Source organism: Lynx rufus, unplaced genomic scaffold (assembly GCF_022079265.1).
Source record: "Lynx rufus isolate CCGP_SWC_20201006 ecotype Redwood Valley unplaced genomic scaffold, mLynRuf1.p SCAF_7, whole genome shotgun sequence".
NCBI classification, from domain to species: Eukaryota; Metazoa; Chordata; class Mammalia; order Carnivora; family Felidae; genus Lynx; species Lynx rufus.
This window is the reverse complement of record NW_025814889.1, coordinates 52,940,054-52,967,699: the sequence shown is the minus strand read 5'-3', so window position 1 is coordinate 52,967,699 and position 27,646 is coordinate 52,940,054.

Genomic DNA, 27,646 nt, shown 5'->3' with positions numbered 1-27,646 from the left:
AACCCTCAGTTCCTTCCAAACCTCTTAAAGGAGTTGGTGATTTCATAGATCTCAGAACAAAAGGAGGACACATTTTAGACATCCAGTTCAGAAGAGGCAAGGAGAATTCAATCAGTCCCCTGCTGAATGGATAAAGCTCTGATCTATATTATTTATTAGTGACTTCTAAGAGCATGAACAGTAATATTTTTTCATTATTTCTCTCAAAGAAGAAGAATTGGAAAAGAAAACAAATCTATAGATTTTCTTACTACACCAATGAAGAGGAAGAAATGTTTAAGTGAAGCCTCTGGCTCTGGGAAAAATGACATGTTCCTGGCAAAAATTTCAGTGATGAACCCCCCAAAAATTCCCCTTCCCCAGAATCCCCAAACTTCTTCCCAATCCAGACCCTGAATATGCATCATTCAAGTTCATCCCCAACAAGGTCCTTTTCAACCTTGCTCAGGGAGCTCCATTTCCTGGTCTTCACTCCCAGCACTGTCCCAGGACCTAAAAGACTGCCTTGCTTTTTTAACTGTTTAAACATTTAACTATAAATGCTTTTTTAACTGTTTCTTGTTAACTTGCTTTTTTAACTGTTTCTTGAGCTAATTATAAGCACAGTTGCACACTTCTTCCCAAATTCTTTCACAAGCCAATCTCTCTGGCCACCGCCAGCCTGTAAAGCAGTCACTTTAATTTCACAGTTATATTTCTGGAGGCACAGAGAAAAGCAGCACGGGTGAACCAAACTAACAACTGAGCCAGGTCTTGCATCAGAGAAAGGGGAACCAGAGAGACTAACAAAATTTCCCCAAAGACACCACATAGTGAGGTCTAAAGAGGCTTAAACACATTTGGTGGCTTAACAAAAACAAGTGCATTACCTTGCAGTTCTGGAGATCAGAAGTTCAAATGGAATCCCACTGGACTAAAATCTAGGTGCTGGCAGGGCTGCATTCCTTTTGGAGAAGAATCCATGTCCTTGACTTTTCCAGTTTCTAAGAACCATCAGCATTCCTTGGTTTATGGCCCCTTTCTTCCATCCTCAAGACTAAGAAGACTAAGTTGAGTCTTTCTCACAGAGAATCAAACTGACCTGCTTTTCTGCTTCCCTCTTGCACTTTAAAAAAAATGTTTATGTTTATTTATTGTTGAGAGAGAGAGAGAGAGAGAGAGAGAGTTGGGGAGGGGCAGATAGAAAGGGAGACACAGAATGTGAAGCAGGCTCCAGGCTCCGAGCTGTCCACACAGAGCCTAAAGCAGGGCTTGAACTCACAAACTGTGAGATCATCACCTGAGCCAAAGTCGGATGCTTAACTGCCTGAGCCACCCAGGTGCTCCCTTCTCGCACTTTACATGATCATTCTAATTACAATGCACCCACCTGGATAAACTCCTTACTTTCAGACCCTGTAGCTGATTAGCCTTCCTAATTCTACCTACAACATTAATTCCCCTTTGCCCTATAAAGTAGCATATTCGAAGGTTCCTGGGATGAAGGCATGGACATCTCTGGAGGGGCCACAGTTCTGCCTACCACACAAAACTACAAGAAAACCTGTTCTTTGTTCCAGAAGGAGATAAGATCTCCGTCTTCCAAGGCTGTTGGTTAGCTATACAGACATCTTTGAAAAGACAGTCCAGAACAAAGAGCAGTCTGCGATTTCCTTTGCGAGAATTGCAGAAATGTGAGAAACTCATGAAAAATTGTCCTCCAAGACTCACCACCACCTGCTACCCTTGTATATTTTCAGAGAAAACCAAGTAAAGATTTTGAATTGTTTTTAATTCTATATTTTCTCTAACACTATTTTACAGATGTGAAAACCAAAGCCTCTGGCGACCCAGGAAGTTACTGTTTTTGTTTTGTTTTTTTCTTAATATGTCACTGACACAAACTGGATCACAAGACTGTATTCGTTTATATGGGTTCAAATGGCTAGATAATTCTACATATGTGTCGAAAGAGAAATTATAACTAGATCTTTTCAGCAGAATTTTCCTGGTTTAATCAAGGACTAAGTATATAATCAACCTTCATCAACTTGAAGAGATCAATGAACACTTATAGAAAATAAAGCAGTTTACATAACTCCACAAAGTTGGTTTGGTGGCTAGCTTTGGGGGGAAGGCTTTTGATATTTCATGCCAGTGCTCAAGAATTTTCTATGTTAGGAAGTTCTTCATACTTAACCTTAAATCTTGCTATTTGCAGCTTTAACCCATCTCCTCTTAAACTGTCCTCAGGGATCTCTCTTTCACATGATCCTCTGTGCCTTCCAGAAGGAACAAAAATAAAAAAACTCTCATGAAACTCCTCCTTAATAAATTATACTGAAAGAAATGTGCCGTGTTCCTACAAGCAAATCTATAAAGAAGACTCTTTGGTAAATGTTGATTTTCCAGCAAAGATGAGTTCGATCAATGCTAAGTTATTCTCACTGAAGTAAAATGAAAGGTGCTGATCACCTCTGAAGAAATATTTACATTTTTTAAATTTATATAATAGAAATTTAAAGTAGAAGTTCCAGCAGACAGACCAAGACACCAAATGAAAAAAGCAGTATGGCACCACATGCAAAATTTACAAAAACCTATTACATGACTCTTGAAATTCTTTATGAACATTAAGATTATAAAAGGTCAGACAAAGGGGGGCCTGGCTGGCTCAGGTGCTACAGCATGCAACTCTTGATCTCAGGGTTATAGGTTCAAGCTCAGTGTTGGGCCTAGAGCTTACTTTAAAAAAAAAAAGTCATACAGTTAGATACTGGTGAGATTTTGTGAAGAACATTCCTATGGAGGTAGCTGTTGCTCTTCTGTGAATCCCCATCTTCAGTGTCCCACTGGGCTTGCAGGGGAAGGCTGACCCTCTTTTGTGGCAAGAAAGAGCTTCAAGAAGACTACTCTCAGAGCAAACAATCCTAACTGATTTGGCAGCAGGGCAAAGAAGACTTTGCTGCTGTGTTGGAATCAGTATTCATTTCCAGAATCTAAGCAAAGAATATTTCCATATGTGAGCCTAGAGCCACCATAGATAGTGTGCAAGTTATGTGCTCTCAAGGGTACAACCTCTGCTGGGTGGGGAGGGGGGGTTGCTGGGAGGAATGCATGTATGTGCTAGTACAGGAATGTTTCTCTTCTGGCACACGGCAATAGAGGGTCTTGGTCTAACAAACCCAGTACACACAGTCACAATTTCATGACAGGTAGAAGCAAAGTGTCTTGAGAAATGTGAACTCCTTTCTGATAAACACAAAAGCACCACGTGGGCAAGCAATGGCACTACATGAGCTCTGGACATACATGAGAGAGAGGGACACCAACACAGGGATTCCACACAGCCACCTGCAGAGGTTCATGGGATCTCAGCAAACAGAAGCCACAGATGGACCACCAAAACAGCGAGAGTCTGAGGAGGGCATGAGCAAGAACACACAACTGGAACAAGGGAACTACAGAAGAGGAACCTCCAATCATGAGGCAACGTGCGTGTCCACAAAACAAAAGAAAGCATCGCAGGCGAGAAAGAGTTCATTTCGAATATTGGCAAATCCCTTTCTATAAGATGTCAGTCACGAACCTCCTTGCCCCCTTCCCCCATCTCTCTTCCCTCCCTCCTGTTTCAACCTCCAGAGTCAGGAACATTGGTTGGCAAGATGGAAAGAGCGAAGGAAGTGCGTGCGTCATGTGCTACTGCAGACTGACTGGGAAGACCTGGAGGAATGCTGGTCCTCAAACTCTCCTCACACAGCTTCAGACCTCCTACGCTTCCATGACTTCAGCAGTCCCCAAATCTATTTCACACAGAAATCACAAGTTACATTGTTCCTTCAACCTCTAAAACTTGGTAAATTCTGACATTTTTTATAGTTTTGATCTTTGCTAGCACTTAGAAAAATCACGCACTAGAACAAATTAAAACTTCAGAAGGAAATGTGAGAAGCAATTAAGCCTAAAGGAGCAAAGAAGACCAAAAAGTAAATAGGAATAAAGCAGGATACTAGAAGCAGATTGAAGCAAAGGAGCCAGATTTCCAAGGAAGACGACAAAGTACTTTTTAATTTAACAGAGACCTCGTGAAAGCAAGATGACTGACAGGCAGACACCCCTGAGGTGCCTTATCTAGCACCCCTGAGGTGCCTTTCTGGAATGTGTAGAACAAAAGATCAAGCTGTCAAGTTACAAAGCTAGGAAGCCAAGGACATTGCTGGGACAGATGTGAAAAAGAAGATAGATCAGCAAGACAGACCCAGGGTGGACACTGAACCCAAAGATCAGAGTGAAGCCATGGGCCTAAATTAACATAAGCCAGGAATAAGAGCAGAGGCCAGAGGTCTGACAAATCTGCCAAGTCCAAACCAGGTCAGCCACCAAGATACTTGAGAGAAACAGGCCACTTTAAAACCCAGACAGACAGGGGTGCCTGGGTGGCTCAGTTGGTTAAGCGACTGACTTCGGCTCAGGTCATGATCTCACAGTTTGTGAGTTCGAGCCCCTCGTTGGGCTCTGTGTTGACAGCTCAGAGCCTGGAGCCTACTTTGGATTCTGTGTCTCCCCTTCTCTCTACCCCTCCCCTGCTCACACTCTGTGTCTCTCTGTCTCTCAATGATAAATAAACGTTAAAAAAAAATTTTAAAAATAATAATAAATAAATAAATAAATAAAAACCAGACAGACAGACAGCAGTCTTCCAAGGGAGGTACTCTTGCCCTGTGTGAAGATATTAGAATGGGTGCGAGGTCACAGACAGTTGTAAAGGAATTGATTTGCAGATCCTCTATTCTTACAGGTACTTTTCCTATAACTGGTCTGAGAGTGCACTCTTCTCAAAGTCACTTTTCTCCCTATTTACAAAAGAAAAGTCTACCTCTCACCCATCTCAAATCTTAAAATGGTCCAGAACCAAAAAGAATTTGGTAATTCCTTTTTTAAAAGCCTCAGAAACAGTTTCACATACATACTCCTCTATCAGTCTAACTAAAAGATGCATTTCCCATCTATTTTCACTTTTTCAAAAAATAACAATCAAAGGGGTGCCTGGGTGGCTCAGTTGGTTAAGCATCCAACTTCAGCTCAGGTCCTGATCTCGCAGTCCATGAGTTCAAGCACCACGTTGGGCTCTGTGCTGACAGCCCGAAGCCTGGACCCTGCTTCAGATTCTGTGTCTCCCTCTCTCTCTCTGCCCCTCTTGCTTGCACTCTGCCTGTCTCTCTCTCTTCTCAAAAATAAATAAACATTAAAAAAATTAAATAAAAATAACAATCAAATATTTTAATACATCTATACAATTTTGAGCAACTGTAGACCATTAATAATCATAGTGAAAATTCAATGCTACAGAAATATTTTAACATAATAAACCTTACGGTCACAGAAAAACATATGTAATTTTTAACTTCGATTTTCAAGTTTTTTGTTGCTATTGCCGTTAAGTTTACCAAAGTGAATGTATCGGTGAGGGTTCTTAAGAGGGTTCCTGGACCAACAGGAGATAGAACAAAGAACTGGCTAGTGGCAGAGGTTGGCCAGTCTGAAATCTCTTTATGGGTCATAGGAGCAAAATTTCAAAACTGGCTCTTGGGCAATAAAGAGTAGTGGTTTAAATTAAGGCCTCAGATTATACTGTACATACCTATTAGCTGTGTGAACTGAGGACAATTACTTAAATGGAGTTCCCTGGTCTGGGGGTTGTCGCTCTTGTTTTAAGATGTCATATTAAGCACCTATATCACCTAATTTAGGACAAGATTGAGATATTATTCACAAACCACTTAGCATAGTTCCTGACACACAGTAACTCTTCAACATTATTATTATTACACAGCAGGTATCATTTGCAAACTGTAACCCAAGACCTATAATGCAGAAGAAACTCCCAAAATCTGTCTTATCCTGCCAGACTCCTCACCTTTCTCTAATCCTCCTTTCAGGTCATTCCCCAGGCTTCTGTGGGTAGGCACGAAAACACTGACCCTTAATTCAAACCTCAGCTCATAATGGACAGCATTTCCAATTATCCTCTAGAAAGTGCCCTAGCACTGGAACTCTTACATCCCTTAAGCACACATTAGACATTAGTTCTCCCTCTTCGGGACACACGTCCCAGCCAAGCTTCTTCCTAATGGTTGCTCCAGTTCCTTAAAAGAGCTCTAATGAGGGGTGCCTGGATAGCTCAGTCGGGTTAAGCTTCCAACTTCAGCTCAGGTCACAATTTCACCATTTGTCAGTTCAAGCCCCCGTATCTGTCAGTACAGAGCCTGCTTCACATCCTCTGTCTCCCTCTCTCTCTGTCCCGCCCCTACTCATGCTCTCTTTCTCAAAAATAAATAAACATTAAAAAAAAATCTCTAATAAGCCTGGATCCCAAAGTTCCTTTGCTGATCTACTCAAATTGTGAGATAGCTTTCACAGTTTAAAAACATCTTCATCCGGCTCAGATGATCTTGTCTGGATAGAGGACCCATGAATGCTTTCAAATGCTTTCAGATAGCATGGGATAAATAATCACTCTGTTTAGACCATAATCTTTGCAGACCAGGCATGCTTACTTTGCTGATTCCTTTGCAGGACTTTTCTGACCTTTAACACGTGTGTTGTTCTTTTCCAAACTCTCCTGCTTCTTTTTTTTTTTTTAATTTTTTTTTTCAACGTTTTATTTTATTTTTGGGACAGAGAGAGACAGAGCATGAACGGGGGAGGGGCAGAGAGAGAGGGAGACACAGAATCGGAAACAGGCTCCAGGCTCTGAGCCACAGCCCAGAGCCCGACGCGGGGCTTGAACTCACGGACCGCGAGATCGTGACCTGGCTGAAGTCGGACGCTTAACCGACTGCGCCACCCAGGCGCCCCCAAACTTTCCTGCTTCTTAACCAAAATGCAGTCCTCTGAAATTTCTGAAGTTGCTTCTCCTCCACAAACCAAATTATCCCTCTTTCACCTTCTACCTGTAAAAGTCAGAGATTATTCAACTATCCAACTATTATCCACAATTTTGCCTACTCATCCTAATGGTCACTTTTAATAATATTAGATTATTTCTCCAAATGTAAGCCTTTGCATTTTGTCAAGTCTGAGCCTAAGAAACAGGCCCCTTCAAAGAGGGAAAACACAAAATATCATATGACTCTTTCAACATAATTTTTATTTGATCAAAGATTTCCTTCCATTTCATCTTCACAAGGCATGCATTTTCCAGCTCAACCTTGCTTATTCCCCCATTTAAATTTAAAAAATCCTTTTTTAAAAAAATCATTTAAGTAATAATGGACTTTGAAGACACTTCAGAGAAGAGAACAAAGAAGAAAAAATACCATATTTCCATCACCCAAAGACAACCAGTGTCGACATTTTGGGATCTTTTCTCTCAGCCAAAAAAAAAAAAGAAAAAAAGTCCTCCTTTCCCACTACACACACACACACTTGTATTTTAAAGGAGGGGAGGAAAAAAAACAGATATGAAGTGATTTTATGACTTTCAATCTTTTGCAGACATTTGTGCTAATTCCCCAACAACTTTCACCAGATAGAACAATACGTTTTCTGAGCAGGCGGAGTTGGTCTTAGCTAACCCCACTGCCGACAAAATTTCCAATCTGGGCTCTCAGTTTTGCAAAGACAGGCTTCCTACCGCTTCTGTCCTTTAGATGGCAGCATAATCTCTAACACTTCACTGCCTTTTCCCAAATCCCACAGTTCTCTCAATCCAAAGGAATTTTAAGGTTGAATTATCTGAGGGAGTGCTGAGGAGAAGAAGCTGAAAGGGGAGAGAAGAGTCACTGAGGATGAACGTATGGAAAATGGAGAAGCCAGAAGTCCGCAGAATCTCCTATTTCCAGCTACCACATCTCTGCCAAAGACAGCACACGTGTGGGTTGTCATCCACACAGCCTAGTCCATCACCTGCAAGATTCTGAACAAGAAAATGTGTCAGTTATTTATTCCTTCCTTCATACACACTTACAGACTCCCTGCTGTGTGGCAGAAAAGTATGATGGTGGCCAGGACTGGATAGGAGCACCGTCTCCTAGCAGGGTGTGTAGGGTGACAGTGGGACAAGGGCAGACAAAACATCTTTCTATACCATGGATTCTGCCCTCACTGATCTTATATTCTAGTGTAGGAGATAGATGAGTAAAAAGTAAACAAGCATACAATATAAATTTGTAGTGATAAGGACTATGAAGAAAAATAAGACAGGGCAAAGGAGTTAGAAAGGGTATAGGGAGTGGCCACTTCACACAGTATCTTTGAGGAAGGTTTCTCTCAGGAGGTGATATTTGAGCAGAGTCCTGATGAAGCAAGCAAGGGAGTGAGTTACCCAGATACCTGGGGGAAAGGAAGGCTAAAGCCCTATCACACAGTCTTGGCTTGTTCGAGGAAAAGGTGAAAGAAGCCAGAGTGACTGGAATAGGGTAAGCAAACCAAGGAGCAAGCAGAGAGATGGGCCTGTAAGAGGATCTTACAGGCCATGGGAAAAGGTACCAGGATTTCTCATAAAGGTTAAGGAAGGCCATTTGGAGGGTTTTAAACAGAAGAGTAACATGGTCTAATTTCAGTTTCCAACCTAGATCACTCCAGCTGCCGTATAGAGTATATGCTGGGTTTGGGGTGAGAAGCATAGTGGCAGCAGAGAGGTCAGTCAGGTGGCAGCTGCAAAGCCAGTGGAAGGATGGTGGTGGCCTGGAGTGCAGGAGGGATGGAGAGCAGAAGACTGGGGCGGGTGGTTGTTTGCTGGGAGGGTGAGGGAGAGCCCAATAGGTCTGTTTGGGGCAGCTGGATTTGAGTTCCTATTAGTTGCTCTATTACAGATGTCAATAGGCAAATGGATACACAAATCTAAAGCTCAATGGAAAGGTCAGAACTGGAGGAAAGTGGAAAGTCCTGTGTATTTATAATATTTATAAGCAATCGGCTGAATAAGATCACCTAGGAGCAAATGCAGATAAACACCCAGGGCCTAGACCCTGGGCCATGCCAACACAGGAAGAAAACCACAGCAGTGAGGTGTTCCAAAAGTTAGTGTTTCAGTAAGAAGGAAGTGGTGAACTTTATCAAAACCTTCTGAGGGTACAAGTAAATAAGTGTCAAGAACCGGCCGTCAGGTTGAGCAAGAGAAGAGTCACTGCTAATGCTGGCAAGGGCACCCTTGGCACAACGCGGGGAAAGGCTGATTAGAACAAAACAGAGAACACGGGGGAAGACACTGAGCACAGACGGCCTGCTGAGCGTTGCTACAAAGAGAAGCAGAAAAATGAGGCAGAAACTAGAGGGAAATGGGATTCTAGGAAGAGCTCAAGGACAGGTACTTCGGCACATTTAGGTGCTGACAGAAGTAACCCAGGAGGAAGAAGGAAACGGTGATATGGGAGAAAGGGGGAGAACAGCTGCAGGAGCAGAAGCAAGTGAGCAGGCAAGCCATTGCACAAGTGAAGAAAAGGCCCTCAGAGAGAAGCAGGGACAGCCCCTCCAGAAAAAGACGAGACGCCCAGTAGACAGACCAGAGGCTGGGCCCTGCCTGGATGTGGTGTGGAGAGATGAGGCTCCCTTCAGACCGTTTCCATTTTCTCAGTGAAACAAGGAGCAAACTCATCTGTCCAGAGGGAGGAGATGCGGGCCGTGTTGAAGGTTTGGTGCGAAAGGAGAAAGTGTAGAACGCTCCTCTTTGGAATGGGGAAGGTGAATTCTTTAGGGATAATACAACAGGATTTCTGGAAAGTTCCAAGGCTTCCTTGAAGTTTGAAGTCACAAATTGAAAAATGGTACCTGTCAGTACATGCTTGGATTTTTTTTCTCCTCCAACCACTTCCTAGAGAGCACAATGGAGTGGGAAGTGCTCCTGGTTCTCCCCAGGCCTCTTATCACTCCTCTGGCTTCTTCACTGTGTCAACTTTCTCTCTTCTCCCCAGTAGCAAAAGGGCCAAAATGTAGTGTTTAATGGCTCTTTCTCTGCCACTCTCTTTATATCTCTGCACTTCCTTCTATACGATCTCATTCACTCCTTGACTCCAGCCACCTTCTCCCAAATCAAGAGCCCAGTGTCTACCTTGTGTCCAAACCTAAATGCTTGTCTTCTGTGCATCTCCATCTGGATCATCCTCTTCATATGATGTTCTGCCTGCTTCACTTACCGTCATCCATGCAATCTCTAGAATTACCTTCAACGCCTTGCTTAGTTTCCTTTGTTCCTCTGTATCTGAGAAGTTGCCAAGAATTTCTATTAACTCTACTCCCACACTGTTGTTCACATTTAACTTTAGAATGACTACCCTCATTTATGCTCTTGTTTCTCCTTAAATCTACCACTTCCAACAGTTAGCTTTTATTTTCTTTAAGAAGGGTCTGATATTAGTCTCTGCTCCAAAACTTTAACTTGAGAGCCAAGAGTACCTCCGTGTCTCCTCTCCCCTGCCAATCACCTTGGAGGGCTCATGTCCCAAATGGCATAGCTACAAGGTAAAGAAAGATGGTCTGACCCATATCAGACTTCATGTGAGTGAGAAGTAAACACACTTTGTTATGCCTCTAGGATTTGGGATTCACCTAATGAAGCAGCTAATATGAATTATCTCAATATTCTACCTTTGTTTACATGCTCAATTCCTTTTTTCTCTTCCCATCCATGATTTCTGGCTATTGACGTCTTCTCATCCTTAAAGGTAGTATTTCCCACACTTGGTAGGTAGATTGCCTGCTCCATGATGAAACTGTACTTAAGTCAAGGAGAAGAGAAAAATGACAATGTGATGAGATTCCATAAAAGCGCATATGGTGAATTTATCCTTGGACAGGGATGAATCCTTTCATCTTTAAGTACCTTCTTTCTTTCATAAAATTATGGTTACATTAGATGACAGAAGCCCCCCCCCCTCCATTATTTACCAAAATAAAGTCTGGCATCTGTATTTTGCTTCCAGTGGTGTTTTCTAGATGTTATCACTTTATATTATTCCCAAGTCTGGCAACCATTGGTTTAAAGCATAACTCAACTGGCACGTTGGCCAGGAAGCCTTCCATTTTCTGCCCAGATCCAAAGTGACCTCTGATGTTGTTTATGTTGCATTGAGCCCTTGGCCTTTGAGTACATTTCTCTCTCCTCCTGGAGACAAAATTCCTTCAGGAAAATGGTCCTTTCTTATTATCCATACCAATAAGCTCAGAAAAAATATATTCTTATACAAATGAGAAAACCGAGGTCTAGAGAAATTAAACTACTCATAAATTATAATCTCTAACATTTACTGAGCACTTACTATGTGCCCGACATTCTTCTAAGCATTTCAAATACTCATTTTGCCCTTACAAAAAGCCTATAAGGTGGGCTACCATCATCATATTCACTTTGCAAAAAGATCCTGCAAAGTGCCCAAGGTCACACAGGAAGGAAATAGTCACTATAAAGTAAGAATCCTAGGGGCCTGGCTCCAGACCCCATAAAGTTAACACCACACTACAGGTGAAAAGGGACGTGACTTTTGAAAATACAAACGAGTGTCCTAGTTCTTGGCTGGCATTCTTTCTTAGAAGGCTATGATTGCAAAATCATCTCTTCTTCAACATATTTTTCAAAGTATTTATAATTGCAAGTAAATTTATCAAGAGAGTCAATCCCTTTTACAACATCCAATCATTATTTCAGTATAATTTTCTCAGAATTCCCATCCCACATTCTAATTGTCTATACACATCTGCTTAGCTGTAAGGTCGTGCTATTTCTGTGTGAATTTCTTGTCCACCTGTCCCCCAGAAAGAAAGAAAGTAAATTAAATTAAGTCATTGAACACTGTTCAGGCAACTGTGACAGAAACTCAATAAGGTAGGAAATGAGCCAATAACATCAAGCGTCCTTTCATTAAGATTTTCAATACCCATTTGGTCTGTCTTAAATAAAGCTGGCTTCATCTACCCCAGATTTTAAACGCAGTGGGTACGCCTATAGGTTGAACCCTTTGGATGGCAGGTATGCCATTTCATATGTTGAAAATCCAAAGAGAATTCTGGACTTCAAACACTAGGAAAATATCCATGGTACCAAAAAATCATGGACAGAGTGGCTGTCCTGTCTAAGAGGCCCGTGTGATTTTATTTCAAGGGGGTTTCATATCTTATTTGGCTGAGAAACTGCTCTTAGAAATCGCAGAAAAATTTTACCATTGGATGGCCCTAATAGGACATTTTCCTAAATAATGATCACAATGCTAGTATCAAAAACGTATTTTAGAAGAAAAGAATAAACAAATGTTTACAGAAGTCCAAATTTACCTAAATGCACACATCTTCTAAATGTCAATGTGGTAAATATCCCTATTCCCCCATATCAGTAACAATCCCAAGATGAAAGCCTCTTTTCAGAGCAGAAAGTACCCCCTACACTCTGCCAGCAGACTTCTGCCAAAAAAACATACTCCAAGCTCTCCTTCCAAGGACTCATTTTGTAGCACCAATGACTCACCCGAGGGATAACAGGAGATGCCTCAGATATCTCCTATTCTCCATCCAGGAGTACAACCCTGACCACTGAGCCCGTAACCTTAACAGTAAGGTAGGTCGCTCTTGAGAACTTTTAGCTCTGTTCATTTATCAGCTGCCCCTGAATGCCAGAGACTCACATGGAAGTTGGAACCTAGTGTCTCCTCCCACAGGACACATCACTTCTCCTCTGAAAAACTCCCCTTGCCCCTAACTACACACGATCCAAACTATTCATAATGTGCAGAGTGGATAAAACAACTCATCACAACCCAAGCAGCCTTTCTGCCTCTCAATGAGATTGTTGAACATCTCATAAGAAATATGTTCTTATACTGCCTAGGGAGTTAGGGCAGGCCATCACATATTTTTACAGAAAGAGAAAATATATTGCCATAACGTGATATTCCACTAATACATATAAGTGTTGTTAATTTTTAAGAAGTCTTTTTATTTTGTTTAAAGTCACAACCTACGTTGACACTAACCTAGCATGTAAATAAATAAAGCAATAATTTCTGGAAATTTACGGAGAAACTCCTAGAAATACACACATACAGTATCCCACACACACAGTAAATATAACTATTTACTAAAAATAGATAAATCATCATTTTTCAAGTCATCAGAAAATATTTTAAAAATTCAACTATATAGTTTGAGATTTTTCATATGCTCATGAGATACTTCTGTAATTTAAAAAGTATCGTAAATATATATATATATATACATATATATATATATGTATATATATATATATAGTACAGTAAGTCTGGCCTCAATTCCTAAGACCATGAGATCATGATCTGAGCTGAAATCAAGAGTCAGCTTAATCGACCGAGCCACCCAGGCACCCCCAGGTGACAGTTTTTAATTATAACTTCAGAAGAGGGTCTTTCTGTGTGCTTTTGAGGTTAGCGCCTACATTTCTAATGTAAACTTTTTAATACCAACATTAGTTACTATTTGCATACAAGTATTACTATGCCTAGCCATAGACCTTGCCAGAGTTTAATTATTTCTGCTAAATTAGTTTGGTTTCCACAGAAATCTCAAACAGCTGACCCTTTAGAAAAGCTTGTGGGAGACACATTATTGCAGACCTTCAGGTGCATCCAGGGGGAGCCTAAAATATAAAAATCAGATCCTGTGGTACGTTCTATTACAAACTTACAAGCTCTTTAAAGTGTGTGTTTAAAAGACAATGAATCCCCCTGAGTAACTTCATACTAACTCAAACCATTTCTCCCAAATGACATTTAAGATTAAAAAAAAAAAAAAATGCGTACTTGCCTCTAACTTACTCTAATTTCCCTAAAGCATGTTCTTCTAAGAGCCAAGAAACTCATTTAGGTTGTTAATTAAATCTGTCCCCCAAAGATGAAACAAAGAACATGAAGTTACAATTCTAAATATACTCCTGACGTAATTGCCTAACACCTGCACTATTTTAACATTTGTGAAAGACATATCTACATAGAATCAACTAAAAATACAAAAGACTACCGTATTCTTACTCTGAACAAGCCTCCAGAATTAAACCTAAGACCCTTAGAGGAAACAGGACACACCAAAAAAAGGGAAGAAAACTATATGATTTAAGAGTCAAATAAAATTATTCCATAGGACTTAAAAATTCAGACATATTCAAGAGGCTAAGAGATTATTTCCTATAAAGGGAAACATATGTTACATACAAATCTTTTCATTAAACCCCAAAGTCTCATCTATTTTCTGGTTATAAATATTCTACATAGGGAAAGAAAGCTTAAAGCCAATGAACTTGAAATTCAGTGTATGTGCATATAGACACCACGCATAATTTCCTGGGTGTATAACTTTTAAGCCGCCTGTAAAATGCCTTTTGTGAGTCTTGCTCTGTTTTACTTTTTTTAGTGTTAAGTGATACTGAGTTTCAGAGCAACAGTTTCATGCCTGGGTTTATACTCTAACAGGATTTCTTATTTTCTGTGGCCACACACGGTTAGAGGAAATTAAATTTGGCCCTAAGAGTCCACACATGAAGCACTAGGTGCTCTATTTGCCTCTCAAATAAACTGTACCACCAAAACTTTAATCATCTCTCGATTCCTCTGTCTCAGGAGACTGGGTCCCTTAATACATTATGTATGTGGTAGAGGGAAAAGGCTCACAGGATTTGAAATCAAGCAGCTCCACCATTTAGCAATAGCTCCATGATTTAAGACTCCTAATGATATCAAATGATACCTCGTCCGCATTAAAGGGGAGTAAAGATTTCTTCCCTGTTTACCCTACAGGTCTGTTACAGAAGAAGATATGAGAAAATGAATGTTCAACACTCAAGGAGCACAGGACCTCTGTTAGGCACTGGGGAAGCAGTGATGAGTAAGACATGACCCTACCTTCTAAGTTTGTAAAGAGATTCCCAAACTACAAAGAGCATTACACATGAAAAGCATCATCATGGACCATTTGCCTCCAGGACACGGGAAATGCCCCTGCCTTCACAACAATCCGAATTTGACTCACACTTTGGATCATTTGCTCTGAAAAGGCTTTTCTCCAGAACTCCCGGGGCTCACTGCCTCATCCCCACCCTACCAGTCTCCTCATCCCCACCCCCAGCCCCACCCCATCAGGTCTCCACTTGGACAAGCCCCTTCTCAGCAAAGCCGTCCCTGACACTCAATTATTTTGTTAATTTTGAATTTAATAATTTTATATAAGTTCTTGACATAAGCTTAATAATTTATTCATTTTTTTAATTTTTTTTAATGTTTATTTATTTGAGAGAGAGAGAACAAGAGCAGGGGAGGAGCAGAGAGAGGGAGACACAGAATCTGAAGCAGGCTCCAGGCTCCAAGCTGTCAGCACACAGCCTAATGCGGGGCTTGAACTCACAGACCATGAGATCATGACCTGAGCCAAAGTTGGACGCTTAACCGACTAAGCCACCCAGGCGCCCCACAAGCTTAATAATTTAAATAATTACTTTGTTAATTATTTTTGTATCTGTAGATTTAGGGTTTCGGGTCTATGTTTTCAATGAGATTATTTTTTTTAATGTTTATTTATTCTTTGAGAGAGAAACCGAACATAAGCAAGAGAGGGACGGGGGGGGGGGGGGGGCAGGGGCAGGGGGTGGGGAGAGAATCCCAAGCAGACTCCGAGCTGTCAGCACAGAGCCCGACATGGGGCTCAAACCCATAAACCTCGAGATCATGACCGGAACTAAAGTGGGAGGCTTAACAGACTGAGCCACCCAGACGCCCCACAGGTCTATGTTTTCACAATGGAATCCTATTGTTTGAATTTAGTACATGTGTAAGATGTTGTAATTTTTATTTTTTTAACTATTTATTATGGATATTTTCAAATAAATAGAGAAAAGGTTAATGAGCGCCTACATACTTGTCACCCTGCTTCAACACTCAATACCTATCTTCCTTGTTCCACCGAGATCTTCCTGATGCCCCATGCCCAATTCTGGATTATTTTAAAGCAAATCTCAAGTATTTTTTTCCATCATAATACCTCAGTATACTTCATCATAATATGTCTGTATACATGTCCAAATGATAAAGGCTCTTTTTTTTTTTTCAACAAAATCTCAATTACATCATCACACCTAAACCTGACATTTTATTTAAAATTACAAATCCACCAGGGGTGCCTCGGTGGCTCAGTCAGTTAAGCATCCAACTCTTGGTTTGGGCCCAGGTCATGATCTCATGGTGTGAGAAGTCATGAGATAGAGCCCTGAGTCAGGCTCTGTGCTGACAGTGTAGAGGCTACTTGGGCTCCTCTCTCTCCCTCTCTCTCTGACCCCTTCCCTGCTCACGCTCTCTCTCAAATAAACATTAAAAAATAAATAAAATAAAACAAAATGTCCCCCAGCACTTTCTCTTTCCCTATTTATTCTCTATTACTTTCATTGCTATCTGACTTACTATATATTTCACCTATTTATTCATTGCCTATCTCATCCACTAGAACGTAAGCACCCTGAAAGCAGGTATTTTTGTCCATTTTGTTCCCTACTATATTCCTAGTATCTAGAATTGTCCTAAACATCAAAGGCACTGAATCATTTGTTTCTGAGTAAAAGAATCCATTGAAGTCATAAGAACAGACTGGATTCATATGATGAGCTTAGGGCAAAACCCTATCCTGGCCTTAAATGTCAGCTTAGCTTTTGATTAGAGCAAGATGGCAGACTATTCAAATTTTTTCTTTCCAAGAAAACTTGAAGTCCTGTATTCCTATATAATTGCTCAAGGGTGTACTCAAGTGACAAGACGGAATTTGTTAAAGGAAACAAAAAGGGACCTAAAAATTATTACCACCTTGACAGAAAGCAATTTTACTTCTGTCCCAAAGTTCTTAGTCCTGGAAAACACTGAGGAGCAGAACCTTGTTTCTGCAACCTGAATCTGTATTTCCTATTTATTAATAGCCTAGGAACAGGCAGGCACACACTTACAGTGAAGTCTCCAGGTTCTATTCTGAATTAACATAATAATAATAGCTAACATCTGTAGACCACTTATTATGCACTAGGCACCTTCTAAGTGTTTTACCCACATTAATTCATTTTATCATCATAATGACTCTACAATGTAAGTACAATTATTACCCCATTTATAGATGAGGTTGAACGAGACATGCAGTAAGAACTCTACAGAGCAGAGCAGAACACGGTCAACATCCCCCAGCTGGGAAGTGCGAGCTCAGAACCTCAGCCCAGGAGGTCGTGGTGCAGAGCCTGCACTCTGAACCCCTGTGCTATCCCAAAATATCACACATCAGTGCCTGTCATGCTGCATTCTCCACGAGGAATCCAGTAGTGCAGCAGCTAGGAGCAAAATCCTAAGAATCAATCTGACATGGATTAGTATCTGAGCTCTGGTTATATGACCCTTAGTAAATTAACCTGAGATTCAGTTTCTTCATTTCTAAAATAGGAATTGTAACAAAACATGCCTCACATAATTAATGAAATGGTTAAATGACAGACTCTATGTAAAGTATTCGGTACAATTTCGGGCATTTTGTCGATGTCAATGCTGCAGAGTGATTAAGAGCAATCTGTGGAGTCAGACTGCCTGGGTTGGAATCCCAGTAATGCCATTCACTCTGCAACCTAGGGTAAGTTATTTAACCCTCTCTGTACCTCTATGAGGAAAATGCTGGTACCTACCTCACAGAGTTATGACAGTTAAGAGCATTATTCTGTATAATGGGCTTCCTACAGCACCTAACATATTATACATTCTCAATAAATGTTCACTATTGTTTAATTGTAGCTATCTGTTATTCCTCCCTCTTCCCAACATATCTCCAAGCCAGCTTTCCATATCCCAACCCCCCAGATGTTTATTATACACTTAACAGAAAAATAAAAGTAACATTTCCACAGAGATTCCTCAAAATAACAATTGTAAAACTTCAAAGAAAGGTGCCAGCTGATCATGTCCAAAATTTACAAATGCAAAGTCTCAGACCTGGTTTCCCGCAAGGAAGAGAGCCAGCATTAAACATGTGTTGGGCCTCTAGAGAGAGTGAAGCTATCCCATCACAGAAAGCCCTTACCCTCTAATGGGGTCAAACCGGCATCTAGAGAGTGGGGGAGGATGGAGAATAACAGAAGAACCTGACCTTGCTTCCCCTTCAGACACCACTGGCTCTCTCCCACTTGCTTCAGACGAGGCTATAGTGAAGAAAGGAGCTCATAGGAGACCCTGGCTATAGGGTGGATGAAGAAGAGTTGTACTGAATGAAGACTGATGGGGTATTTTACCCCACTAAATAAATTACACAGGCTCAGTGGGAGACAAAAAATAAATTGTGATTTGTTGACATCTTAACATATATTGCTCATGCAACATACAAGCTATTTTCAGGTAGCAGTTGCCTCCTATGTCTCAACCCCCTCCTGCTTCCAGTTTAGGAACGCCCTAGTGACACCCACCCTATCTCCACATGCTCAACCTCCCATCTCCAACTAACCCCAGCGGATCTTAGACTCACTTAGGCCCCGTCACCATAAAGCTCTAGCCAGTTGGGGTGCCTGGGTTGCTCAATTAAGTGTGTGACTTTGGCTCAGGTCATGATCTCATGGTTCGTGAGTTCGAGTCCCCATCCCCCCTACCCCACCCCCAAACTTGGGCTCTGTGCTAACAGCTCAGAGCCTGGAGCCTGCTTTGGATTCTATGTCTCCATCTCTCTCTGCCTCTCCCCTGTTCGCTCGCTCCCTCTCTCTCCCTCTCTCTCTCAAAAATAAACATTAAAAAAATTTTTTTAAAAGAAGCTCTAGCCATCCAAACCTCCCTACTGGTCCAGCACAGGTCATATGCACACACTTCATGTCTTTTGTGTACATCCATCCCTCTGCTTGTGATGTCCCTCCCCCTCTTCTGCACGTGGTGAACAACAGCAATGGCATCCACCCTACTAGACACTTTCCCAATCTTCTTTAGGTACATTCACCCCTGCCTGCCAGGGACACACTGTATGTGCCCCCATTATATACTTTTTATACTGGACTGAACTGAAGGATCCATCATGACAGGCTCATCTTCATCTAGGTAGGCTCATTAACTGGCACTGAAGAGACTCAGTCTGTGTTTACTGAACTCAAACAAGGCATTTTGTTTTACTCATAAAGCTTATACGGTTCTTCTCAGAATCTTGTCAGTCAATCCTCTACCTTTAAATTTTTCAAAGGATATAGATCAAATATTTCCAAGTACAATATCCTGACAATTGATTTCTAGATGAAACACAAAATCTCCTAAAAATGAAGGTCTTTGTGCAAGAGACAGGTAACAGTGAAGAGTTCCAGTTCAGAAGACTATACAATCCATCTGTTTTCTCATGGCTGGGGAGGAGCTCTACCAATGAAGAGCACCTGCCAGCAAGAGTCTGACACGACGCTCCTGTCCATTTGGAAGGCAGCACATGCCTCTCCTTCCTCTCAGAGCTTTGTCCAGATGCAACAAAGCAGATTGCTTTAGATTCAGAAAATTTTCTCTGGCTTGTGCTGGGGCTCGCTGCACAGACTTCCCTTTCATCTACCTTCAGAGCATTTTCTTGTCTGGCCTTAAAAATCCCTGGAGATACTTCATAAGACTCAACAGACACAGGCAAGGTCGGCACATTCCAACCTGATTGAAGGAAGAGAACAGATGATATGCACATTTTTCAAGGCCACATGTACCTTTTCTCTGCTTAAGGGGCTACCAACAAGGAAAAGTTGCGGCTTTTCTAAAAGTGGAGGCTTCCATACATCCTACGAATAGTCAACTGGTTAACTCCTACTTTGAATGGAACTCAAGACGCTGCTAGCTGCATGCTATTTACACTGATTTTGTCATTGTAGGCAAAAATCATATTCCACTAAGGACGGTTGTATTGGAGAAACAAATATCATTTCAAGGGAATATTCAATATAACTAAGCAATGTCTATATCCTTAGCATGACTTACAACATTTTTACATTTTCATTCTGGTTCTATTAATTTCATAGGAGGGAAATTCCCTCTGGTGCTGAGAGTTAAGCAACTAAATTCACTCCTTTCCCATGTCTACTATCTTATTATGCCAGTGGTATCTGATCGGGCATTGACTGCACTATAGACAGAAACTTGGGGTTGAGAGGTGACAGGAAGCCAGAAGGTGGAGGAAGGGGATTGCACAGCTACAGATATTGTTGGTTGGTTGTTTCGTGGTAAAGACTCAGTGAATCATTTCTGAATCTATGTTCTACCTGCAGATTGAACAAGATGGTGGTGAGTGATGTTAATTATTACAGAATACTAAAGCCCAGGAGATTTATTATTGTCAGATACATCAAAATACTGCCTGAATAACTATAAACATAAGCTGGAAGAAAATTAATACTACGCCATTTGCTGACCCACATACCACCCCGAAGGCCCTATGCTAGGGCTTTGGACGCTGACAGTCATTTCTGAGCCCCTGATTAAGTAGGCAAACTTACCAGAAGTTGCAACATGACTGAATAACATGGCCCCTTCTTCTAGTTATCAAAAACAGCAGCACTACAGTCTCCTGGTTTAATCCAGTATTCAGAGATGTTCATTTTTTTCTCTGCACTTCCCATGACTCCACAGGGTTGCAGGAAGAAGGGAGAAAATAGACTTCTGTGTTGACAAAGTTACCTGGTTTTCTACTCTAGTGAGAACACAGTTTCCACAGAGCACCCTCATGCTGGTAAAAAGGAATAAGTATGAGGGTGTTATCCAGATGGTCCATTTGAGAACAAGCAGTGACACATCACTATTTAAGGCATGCTTGTGACTCATCACACAAAGCCCTCCGTCCTTCTCCCTCCAGAAAAGTTCACCACAAATGCCCTAACTACATCTCCCATGAAAGCTCCGGCACCCAGAAGTACAAAAAGTAAACTGAACCTAGGACTCCGATTTCCTTTTTTCCCCAAAGGTACAAAGTATATCGTGAGAGTTTTGAATTCAGTAGAATGCGGGTACACATCAGCTTTGCTTCACCTCTAGAGCAAATTCTCGGCAAGGTGATTTCTATTACAAATTCCAGGGGGTAGCTAACTTCTTAAGGAGTTTTTCTGAACCTTACAAATGTAACTGCCATTTCTCTTGCTCCCAGCTACTTTCTCCCTTACTCTTAATAATCTCTCATTACCCCTGCATAACTGTGGCCACTTCAGTACATGCTACAAACTCACCATAGCACCAAATAACACATAAACTAATCCCCATCTCCAGAGCAAAGCACCCTTCTCCCTTCGCTTAGGGAATCCCCTTCCAGAGCAGATGCCTTCCATGATGGCTGGCATAGGCAAGGACAATTGCCTTATAAGATGTTTTCAATGTTAATTAATGTGATTTTAATCATCTGTCTTAACAGATCACTAGGCATTGATCTGTATAATTTAGAATTTTATTTACTAAAAGGCTTTCTGGGAGAGTGAGCACATTTTATGCAATGACTGAATAGAATTCCAATCCATTAGCTTTAGACTAAATCCAGTTGGGAAGCCAGGTGAGAAAACACAGAGGCAGAGACTTTGGAAATAACTTTTCAGCAAGAAGGTCTATTTCTTCTCCCTTCACCTCCCAGTAGTTAAATATGGAGAACAGAAGTGGCAAGCAGGCAGGCAGGCAGGCAGGAAGAAAGGAAGGAAGGGAAGGAGGAAAGAGAGAGGGAGGGAGGAAAGAGAGAGGGAGGGAGGAAAGAGAGAGGAAGGGGGAAAGGTGTACACAAAAAAAAAAACAGAGAACGGAAAAAGAAAGAGAGGAGCTCTATACTATCGAGGGAGAGGGAAGAACTCCATGGTCGTAGAACACCTCTTGGATACTGAAGGCTTGGTTGGCAGGAGTAGATGGTAAGAAGACTCCTTATGGAACATAAGAAATGGTCTCTGGAGCTACCCACCTTGGCATGACTTGCTCAACTGTATGAATCTGTGATGTGGGTAACAAATGCTAGTGAGATGCTCTGACTCTGAATCAGCTGCCATTGCCTCAGCTCCAGGTAAGGAAAGGACACCTAGTTGCCACTGCTGCACTGTGAGAGTCCCTTTTGACAGGTGCATACTATTTACTGCTCCAGTTAATGGTTCTCTAGGCAGTTTCTCAGCATCCTAATTATTCTTCCACGTCTGGACATTTCTAACAAAAGCCCTTCCCCTTAACCTTCATTTTAAATGTTTGCAAATGTCCGATTATATTACTTATACACATTCTATTTCTAGAAACATCTTCCTGCTTCAGAATCTTAACACACAGTGGTCAATATTACGAGGTCCCTTCAAAACAAAGATAAGGTCATTACATGGTTTAGTGAATAGGAGAGAGAAGACTGCAAAAAGTACCCTTCTTCATTATATTACAAAAAAGTCCCCTATATTGAAGATCTTGCAATAAATACTTTTATGTTCTTAAAGGCAGAAACATTACGTTTCTCCTTGAGAAATTGAATTTCTTTTATCTAATAGACACTGTGGTGTATGATCAAGTTTCCTTCTTTGCATTTTGATTTGATAAAAAGCATAAAGACTCGGGGCGCCTGGGTGGCGCAGTCGGGTAAGCGTCCGACTTCAGCCAGGTCACGATCTCGCGGTCCGTGAGTTCGAGCCCCGCGTCAGGCTCTGGGCTGATGGCTCAGAGCCTGGAGCCTGTTTCTGACTCTGTGTCTCCCTCTCTCTCTGGCCCTCCCCCATTCATGCTCTGTCTCTCTCTGTCCCAAAAATAAATAAACATTGAAAAAAAAATTTAAAAAAAAGCATAAAGACTCAAGAGAATAAGACAAGTCACAGATGGGGAGAAAATATTTGCAAAAGACATACCTGATAAAAGACTGTTATCCAAAATATACAAAGAACTCTTTAATTCAGGTGAGCACAAGCCCCACCACGGATGAGCCCCACTTCTCTCTCTCTCTCTCTCTCTCTCTCTCTTTCTCTCTCTCTCTCTCTCTGCCCTTCCTGAGTTTCTCTCTCTGCCCCTCACTCACTTGTCCCCTCTCAAAAAACAAACAAACAAAAAAAGAACTCTTTAAACTCAACAATAAGTAAATGAACAACTGAATTTAAAACTGGGCAGAGGGGCGCCTGGGTGGCGCAGTCGGTTAAGCGTCCGACTTCAGCCAGGTCACGATCTCGCGGTCCGTGAGTTCGAGCCCCGCGTCGGGCTCTGGGCTGATGGCTCAGAGCCTGGAGCCTGTTTCCGATTCTGTGTCTCCCTCTCTCTCTGCCCCTCCCCCGTTCATGCTCTGTCTCTCTCTGTCCCAAAAATAAATAAACGTTGAAAAAAAAAAAAAAAAGTCAGTACACATTTAAAAAAAAAAAAAAAAAAAAAACTGGGCAGAAGACCTGAACCGACAACTCACCAAAGAAGATATACAAATGGCAAATAAGCATGTCAAAAATATTCAAAATCACGTATCACTAGGAAATTGAAAATTAAAACAAGACACTACCACACAACAATTAGAATGGTTAACATCTGAAACACTGACAATACCAAACGCTGATAAGGAGGCGGACAGAGGGTCAAGAATTCTCATTCATTGCTGGTGGGAATACAGAATCATACAGCTACTTTGAGTCAGTTTGGCAGTTTCCTACAAAAGTAAATATACACTCACCATATGACCTAGCAATCATGTTCCTATCATGTTCCTTGATATTTGCTCAGAGGAGCTGAAAACTTATGCATACCCAAACTTGTACCCTGATGTTTATAGCAGCTTAATTCAGAACTGCCAAAACTTGGAAGCAACCAAGATGTTCTTCAGCAGGTGGATGATAAACAAACGTGGTACATCCAGACGATTGTACGTTTTTGAGCAAAAACAAAACAAAAACAAAAAAACAAACAAAAAACCAAGTTAACAAGCAATGAAAAGACATGGAGGAACCTTAAGTGCCTCTGTCACTAAGGGAAAGAAGCCAATCTGAAAAGCCACATACTGTATGATGACATTCTGAAAAAGGCAAAATTGTGAACATAATAAAAAGATCAATGGTTGCCAGAGATTAGGGGAGAAGGGACGGTCAATAAAATTAAAATCATTTAAACTAATTTATTTATTTATTGAAATAAATTTATTTTAGTTTGGTCAAAAGACATTCTCTTTATCATGAGAAAACCAAATGACAAGTAAAACATATCAGAAATCCTAAATTATACAGCGAATAAAGCCCTTCCCTAGCTTTCTAAGTGTTCTAATCATATTGACCTAGCTCATCTTACCATATCCTGTGTAGTGACCACCTCTCCTGAATGTGGGACCATGAGGTGATGTGATAATCACATCCTCCTACCTCAACTTTCTGAAACAAGTGAAGATTTCACTTCCTCCTTGACTGACTGTACTGTTCATTCACTGACCCAGGTTGTTGAGGAAGTGCCCTCCATGACGGTCCATTCTGCCCATTACCCTGGGACCACACATTCCACAAGGCTCTGGCCACAAATATGCCCACTGCCTGTTTACTCTGACCCGTGCTACACTGGGTTTTTATATAATTCTGATATAATTTCAAACTTACAAAAAGTTGCAAGAAATTCTCCATGACTTTCAATCACATTCCACAATTACTATCATTTGCTTCTTCATCTCTCTCTATATATGTGTGTATGTGTGCATTTCATGTATCATTTGAGAATAAGCTGAGACATCATGCCCCTTTACTCCTAAATATTTCACAGTATTATTTCCTGGTAACAAAAATTTTGTCTTTCATAACTTCAGTACAATTATCAAAATCAGGATTTTAACACTGACTCAACATTAGTACACTGTACATATTTGAGAGACAGAGAACATGCACCTGGTCCAGACGCCATGATCACAAATTGCTGTTAGCTGTTATGACTCTTTAGTATTCTTTAATCTGGAACAGTTCTATAATCCCTCTTTGTTCTTCCTGGCCTTCATATTTTTGAAGAATATAAGCCAAATATTACGTAGAATGTGTCTCAATTAGAGTTTGTCTGATGCTGGGTAATCATGATGTTTCTTCATAATTGGATTTGGGGTATGAATTTTTAAAGAAATACAACAGAATTGATGTTGGTTCTCCTCAGGGCATCACATCAGGAGACACAGGATACTATCTGTCCAATATTGGTAAGGTTAACTTTGATCCCATGTTTCTCCACCATAAGATTATCACTTTGCCCTTTGTAATTAGAAATTTTTAAAAACATACTTTGAGGGGCACCTGGGTGGTTCAGTCGGTTAAGTATCTAACTCGTGATTTCAGCTCAGGTCATGGTCTCACCGTTCATGAGTTCGAGCCCTGTGTCGAGCTCTGCACAGACAGCATGGAGCCTGCTTGGGATTCTCTCTCTCCCTCTCTCTCTGCCCATCCTCCATGCTTGCTCTTTTTCTCTCTCTCAAAAAATATTTTTTAAAAAATAAAAATAAAAACATATTTAAGACTATGTAAATAACCAATGCCTCATCAAACTTCCATCATTAGTTTTAGCATGCATTGATGATTTTTGCCTTACCTAATTATTACAATGATGGTTACCATCCGCCTTCATTTATCAGTTGGAAAACTATTATAAGGAAAACTTTTTCCTTCTTACCCATTTATTTATATCAATATCACTCACAGAATTTTATCTTATTTAATGAATTATACCTGTTATTATCAGTATTTATTTTAATGCTAAGATTGTCCCCAGTTTGACTAATAGGAGTCATTCAAGCTGGACTCCATTTCTTTCTGACATGTTTCCATCATTGTTTTAGCACTTCCTTACTTACAGGCACAGGATATTCTAAGCATGAACAACCCAGAAGAACTGGATAAATTCTAAGAAATATAAACCTACTGAGACTGAATCATAAAGAAATAGAAAATCCAAACAGAACAACTGTTAGTAAAGAGATTCAATCAAAAACCTCCCCAAAAACAAAAGTCCAGGACCAGATGGCTTCACTGGTAAATTATCAAACACTTAAAAGAATTAATACCAATTCTTCTCAAACTCTTACAAAAAACAGAGGAAGAGGGAACACTTCCAAACTCATTTTATGAAGCCAGAATTACCCTAAAAGCAAAATCAGGCAAAAACACAAGATAATTACAGGACAATATCCATGATGAACATAGATGCAAAAATCCTCAACAACATATTAGCAAACCAAATTCAACAATACATTAAAAGAATCATACACCATCATCAAGTGGGATTTATTCCAGGGATGCAAAGATAGTATCTGCAAATCAATCAATATGATACAACACACTAACAAAATGAAATATAAAAATCATATGATCATCTCAAATACACAGAAGAAGCATTTGAGAAAATTCAATATCCATTTATGATAAAAACTCTCAACAAAGTAGGTACAGAGAGAATGCATCTCATGATAATAAAGACCATACAGCTAACAACATACTCAATGGCTACAAGCTGAAACTTTTCCCTCTAAGATCAGGAACAAGACAAGAATGTCTATTCTCATCACTTTTATTCAAAAAGTATTAGAAATCGTAGCAAGAGTGATTACTCAAGAAAACAAAAGACATCGAAATCAGAAAAGGTATAAAACTCATTATTTGCAGAAAACCCTAAAGACTCCACCAAAAAGCTGTTAGAACTAATAAATTCAGTAAAGTTGCAAGATATAAAATCAGTATGTGAAAATCTTTTGCTTTCTATACACTAATAATGAACTATCAAAAAGAGAAATTAAGAAAACAATCCTGGGGTACCTGGGTGGGTCAGTCGGTTGAGCGTCCGACTGCGGCTCAGGTCATGATCTTGCAGTCCAGGAGTTCTAGCCCCGTGTCGGGCTCTGTGCTGCTTTGGATTCTGTGTCTCCCCCCACCCCGCCCCCACCTCTCTGTCCCTTCCCCCACTCATGCTCTGTTTGCTCTGTCTCTCAAAAATAAATAAATGTTAAAAAAAATTTTTTTAAAGAAGAAAGAAAACAATCCTATTTACAATCACATCAAAAAAGTAAAATATCTGGGGTGCCTGGGTGGCTCAGTCAGTTAAGTGCCCAACTTAACCTCAGGTCACAATCTCATGGTATGTGGGTTTGAGCCCTGCATCAGGCTCTGCACTGACAGCTCGGGGCCTGGAGCCCTCTTCAGATTCTGTGTCTCCCTCTCTCTCTCTCTCTACCCCTCCCCAACTTGTGTATGCTTTCTGCCTCTCTCTCTCTCAAAAATAAATGGGTAAACATTTTTAAAAGAAAGAAGAAAAGAATAAAATACCTAGAGATAAATTTAACCAAGAAGGTGAAAAACCTGTATGCTGAAAGCTCTAAAACTTTGATGAAAAAAACTGAAGACACAAATAAGTAGATATTCCATATTTACGGAATTAGTATTGTACTATTAATATTAGTTAATTAGTATTGCACCAATTAGTTCAATTAGTATGGACACACTATTCAAAGAAATCTACAGATTCAACACAATCCCTATCAAAATTCTAATGGCATTTTGCACAGAAATAGAACAAACAATCCTAAAATTTGTATAGAACCACAAAAGGCCCCAAGAGTCAAAGCAATCTTGAGAAAGAAGAACAAAGCTAGAGGCATCACACTTCCTGATTTCAAACTATATTACAAAGCTATAGAATTCAAATTTCTATGGTACTGGTATAAAAACAGACACATCGATTAAAAGAACAAAATAGCCCAGGAATAAACTCACATATATATGGTCAAT